The 5,457-nt window shown below is 54.2% G+C and overlaps 1 pseudogene; it reads left to right on the top strand.

The window, feature by feature from the left end:
• Nucleotides 1-1,222: 1,222 nt before the first annotated feature.
• On the top strand, nt 1,223-2,460 carry LOC130863238 (serine/threonine-protein kinase SBK1-like; annotated as a pseudogene).
• Nucleotides 2,461-5,457: the final 2,997 nt, after the last annotated feature.

The following is a 5,457-nucleotide window of genomic DNA, read 5'->3' as shown; positions in this document are numbered from 1 at the left end:
CAAACAACTTTACAAACACATTATCTTAGCTTGTTTCTTTATATGACAAATGTAATATAGAAATAATGAATTCAAAGAGTTGGTATATTCAGTTTTTATTGCTTCTCTGACACGAAGTTCAAAAAACTTTTTCTGACTAAATACATTTTGTAAAGAGATAAAATCTGTAGAGTTTTCTAAATGGAAATGGAAAGATGTGAACAAAGCCAGAAAATAGGCTTATCGTAAATCAGAAGGTTTATGGAAGAATCAAGATCATATGTGAAACTGCAGTATCCATTAAAATTCCATAGGACAAAATTCACTACACTTGTATATAATTAGAATGCAATTCTCTCTTTAGAATAAAGGTGATAGAATATGCCACTTATGTAACTCTCTGTTTGGAATGCAGGTGATAGAAGATGCCACTTAGGTTCAACTTTTTATACAGAGAAAAGGAAAACACACGCTAGAACTTGCTTTTGAACCTTAACATGGCCTGCAAAGAGACTGTCTTGGTCAGGGAGTAATCTGTCTCTCAACTGCTTGAAGTACAAAAGACTTTCAAAATATCAATGAAACATCCTGTCAGAGTTTGACACATGACATTGTAGGCTATGAGAACATGTGGGATCAATCTGACTTCTATAAAAGTTGGAAGGAAGGTCATATACTTACTTAAACCTACATGACAGGAGAACGCGATGGAGCGCAGCTCGGGCGGGCGCCGGCGCTGGAGCCCGAACACCGGGTGGAGCGGGAGCCGAAGCAGGAGCCGCAGCCTCAGCCCGCGCCAGGCTGGGGCAGGGGCCCGCAGGGCCGGGCTGCTTGCAGCGGCGGGGCCCGAGCCCCCCAGCGGCTGAGCCGTGACCTCCAGCCCCGCACGCGGTTACCTGGACCCAGCGCGCGGCGACCGCTCCATCCCGGGCCCCCTAAGATCTGCTTGCTGCAACCGCACACCTGAAGACACAGAGCGACCCAGCTTTGGGGCGGTAGCCCTCCCTGCTTCTCCGGTACACAGGATCCCCCAAACCTAGGACAGCGAGAGCAGACCCTCTTGCTAACGAGAAGCACCCCAAAGCCTCGGGACCTGGGCAACCGAGCCCCTAGCGACGCCCTCCGCGTCCTGGCTTATGGTGGTGGTGGTGCCCTGAGCCCCTCTCGGGCCAGGCTGACGAAGACCGACAGGGCGCCCAGACCCCCTGCCGCGGCGTCCCCGCGGCCCCAGCCCAGGGAGAAGATGAGCGCGGGCTGCCCAGAGCCTGAACCGCTCCACTCCCTGCCTTGCTGCGGGCCGGGGGCCGCCCCTGTACCAGGTGCAGGTGTGCCCCTCCTCACAGAAGACATGCAAGCACGGACACTGCGCACACTGACTGCCAGCGATGTTACCAAGCACTACGAGCTTGTCCGGGAGCTGGGTAAAGGGACCTACGGGAAGGTTGACCTGGTGGCTTACAAGGGCACAGGCACCAAAATGGCGCTGAGATTTGTGAATAAGAGCAAGACAAAGCTGAAGAATTTCCTGCGTGAAGTGAGCATCACCAACAGCCTGTCATCCAGCCCTTTCATCATCAAGGTCTTCGACGTGGTCTTCGAGACTGAGGAATGCTATGTCTTTGCCCAGGAGTACGCGCCTGCTGGAGACCTGTTTGACATCATCCCTCCCCAGGTGGGCCTCCCCGAGGACACGGTGAAGCGCTGTGTGCAGCAGCTGGGGCTGGCGCTGGACTTCATGCACAGCAGACAGCTAGTGCACCGCGACATCAAACCCGAGAACGTGCTGCTGTGTACCGTGAGTGCCGCCGTGTGAAGCTGGCGGACTTCGGCATGAAGCGGCGCGTGGGCTGCCGTGTGAAGCGTGGGAGCGGCACTATACCCTACACAGCGCCCGAGGTGTGCCAGGCGGGCCGTGCCGATGGCTTCGCGGTGGACACAGGCGTGGATGTGTGGGCGTTCGGAGTGCTTATCTTCTGTGTGCTCACCGGCAACTTCCCGTGGGAGGCTGCGTTGGGCGCCGATGCCTTCTTCGAGGAGTTCCTGCGCTGGCAGCGGGGCCTCCTGCCGGGGCTGCCTTCGCAGTGGCGCCCCTTCACCGAGCCTGCACTGCGCATGTTCCAGCGGCTGCTGGCTCTGGAGCCCGAGCGTCGCGGGCCGGCCAAGGAGGTCTTCAGCTTCCTCAAACAAGAGCTCACATCTGAGCTTCGGCGGCGGCCTTCGCACCGTGCACGCAAACCTCCTGGGGACCGCCTGCCCGGGCCCCTGCTCCTCGAGGCTCCTGCACCGCTCAAGCGCACCGTGCTCACCGAGAGTGGCAGCGGTTCACGGTCCTCGCCGCCCAGCGTGGTGCCCGTTCCGGTGCCCGTGCCTGTGCCTGAGGCTGGTCTGGCTCCTTCCGCTCCCTCGGGCAGGACCGATAGCCGTGCAGACAAGAGCATAGGGCAGGTGGTGCTGGCCACGGCCATCGAAATCTGCGTCTGAGCTGCTAGGAGCAGAGCAGTCGCTGCGGGGAAGCCGCGTATGCTCCAACCCGTACTGGGGACAGGGAGCAGCCACAGCGCGGTGGGAGGGAGTAGTGTAGACTAGGAGGCCCAGACACCCGGGTCGGTGGTGGGCTGGTGACATAGTTAGCGGATGACCATGTGTGTGGCCAGCCTCAGCCCAGAGGAGCCGAGGCCCCTGACAAAGGCTGGGAGCTTGTGGGCCAGACTGAGCTCTGGAACCTGGACACTTCTGGCGCTTCACACCCCTTGGCAGATCACCCTACAATCTTCCATCCAAACCCATCTGGGCACAGAAAGGGGCCTTTGGTGTTGGGCAGAGATGAGCACGAGACCCTTAGAAACTGGCTGGGAACAGGCACTGGGTTGACAACAGTGGTGCCCAGGAGGTCAGAGGGAGAGGCCAAGCCCCCTAAAGGTAGCAAAAGTTGTGTGCAGGAACAGACCCGAATATTAGAGATGCCCCCTCACCTCTTCCTGCTGATGGGTACTTAGATCCCAGAAGGGAGAGCCATTACCGCAGCCATGAGGCCATTGGGAACAGAGTTCCAGTAGGTACCCCTCCTGAGGGTATAGGGGAACAGATGGCAGGAGAACGGGAGGCTTGGCACTCCTGTGTCTCTAGGGTAAGGGGGTGCATTCACAGCCCAGCTGCTCCTTCCCTGGGCACTCAGCAAGCAGGGAAACAGTTGCGCTAGTTATTCCTGGGGTTTGTCAATCACGTGTGTGAGCCTCACGGTTCTAGGGCAGTACCCTTGCAGGGGAGGAGCGCATCCGTGGATGGGACAGGAAGTCGTTGAAGTCAGAGTGAGTGTGATGTGTGTCTGGTGACTTTGAGGGTCCGGACACCTCACCAGGCAGCTGCCAAGAGCCAGGCCTGTGTTTTACCACACTCCTCAGGGAATCCCAGGAGACACCTGCTGTTGGCTCAGGTTCTTCGGCAGCAAAACAGGATTTCACCTTGTCCCTGCTCTCCTTTGGGACTCCTACTCAATGTGGAGGCTTAAGGAACCCCTGTAATAACCTCAGCACAGGGAGGCTGTGCCTTCCGCCTGGCACCACCCAACTGGCCAGCCTGGGTTGCCTCTCTTAGGATCCCTCCAAAAGTTCTGGGTCATTCTAAGAGGTTCCATAGTGGGGCTGGCTGGCTAGCTGCAAGGGGCACCAACCACCCCTCAGCCTGGAGCCCCCACCTCTCTACATAACCCCTTGCTCCCACCACAAAGGGCTATAGGTCTCCCTGCCCTCCTGAGTCCAGTTTACAAACTGTGGTTGCTCCAGGGCCTGGTCCCACTTTCCTGGGGTGCCACCACTTCCCTAGTGGACACAGGGCCCACATGCCAGGTAAGTAGCAAACCCCTCCTCCTGCCGACAGCCGAATCTCAGAAGGCCCCCATCACTGCCCTGGCCCACTTGGGGCCACCAGGCCCTCCTTCCCAGCCGCTACTTCTCCTCTTGCCTTAGGCCTCTCCACCCTGATATGCAATAACAAGGAAGCGAGATTCCACAGTAGACATCCCGCGTCCCATGTGCACCCTCTCTCTGTTGAGATCCTGTGTGGGAGGCCTCTCCCTTGTAGTATCCGGTAGTCCTCAGAAGAGACATTAGGTATGTAGCCCAGCCCTATCCTTCAGAGGCAGCAACCAGCCTGACCCTGAACCGGACTCAGGCTGGGTCAGGCTCCGCTCTTGCTGCCACCACTGGTACTGTCTCTGTCTGTTGGGTTGGGACCCTTTGCCCCTTAGGAAAGGTGTTGGTTACAGATGTTTACCTCAGTTTGTCACTGTTGAAGAAACAAAATAATAATAATAATAGCAAAAAAATAACATCGTAGACATGGAGACTTAGAAGACAAAACCCACAGGAGAAACCTCCCCCTTTGCAATTTTTCTGTGAAGGTATAGTTTGTTCATGTACGCACACGTATGTGTGTGTCCCTGTCTCACCCCAGGGCAGGCCAGATCATCCATTGACACCTGTCCCAGCCTGTGTGTCCCTCACACTGCCCCTGTCCTTTGGTGCTTCCCAGGGGCCCCTTGAACTGGCTTGTGGGGTGTAGGGGAGCTTCCTGGATAGGAAGTGGGGCCTTCAGTTAGCTAGAGGTCTCCCACCAGATCCTGTGACTAGAGGGCCCCAGGCTGTGTGATGCTCCCTGAGCCCACAACACAGTGCTGGTGGTTGGCATCTGTCCAAGTCTGGGGCAGGGCCTGGGTTGAACCCAAGCCCTTGAGCCTCACGCTCCTGTCTTGCCTCCCCTACCCCATGTCTTTGTAAATACTCTGGCATCCTTTGGCCCTGGGGAGGTTTTTAAATGTGTTATTTACATCTCTACCTATGACAATTGCTATAAAATAAAAATTTAGAAAGATAAAAAAATAAACCTTCATGACAAAAAGGATACATAATCTAATGAAATATTCATAAAATCATTTCTGATGGACTGGCTCAAAGGAAGCACTAGGATGTTTGGTTATCACAAACACAGCTCTCACAAATATCATAGACTGGAAGATGATGAATGATAGGTTTTGCTGAAAAAACTATGTATGAGAGAAGCAGTGCTTTATGGCCGAGTCACTCACCATGCTGGAGCTGTGCTTACAGAGGAGGTGAACAATAAAGTTTGCTTCACCAGGAACTTCAGCACTGGTGTGCAGCTTTAGTGCCTTTGCAGAGCTCCATGGTAGACTGTGATCTTGTGGAACCAACTAATATTTTAAGGAAAGGATGAAATATTATGTAAAAACTTCCTTTTTGACATAAATATTTTCTGTTATTTTTGAGATTATAATTACATTATTTCCTCTTCTCTTTAATCTTTGCAAAACCTCCCTACACTCTCCCTTGCTGTTTCTCATGTATGGCCTCTCTTTTCCTTCCTTGTTGTTACGTGCATATACATGTATACATGTAGTTTTACAGTCCTAAATGTAAGCTTTCTGGACTCATTATTTGATATGGGATTACAACAGGTGTG

This window comes from Chionomys nivalis, chromosome 20 (genome assembly GCF_950005125.1).
Source record: "Chionomys nivalis chromosome 20, mChiNiv1.1, whole genome shotgun sequence".
Taxonomy (NCBI): Eukaryota; Metazoa; Chordata; class Mammalia; order Rodentia; family Cricetidae; genus Chionomys; species Chionomys nivalis.
The sequence above is the reverse complement of the archived record's forward strand: the minus strand, read 5'-3'. Positions and strand labels throughout refer to the sequence as shown.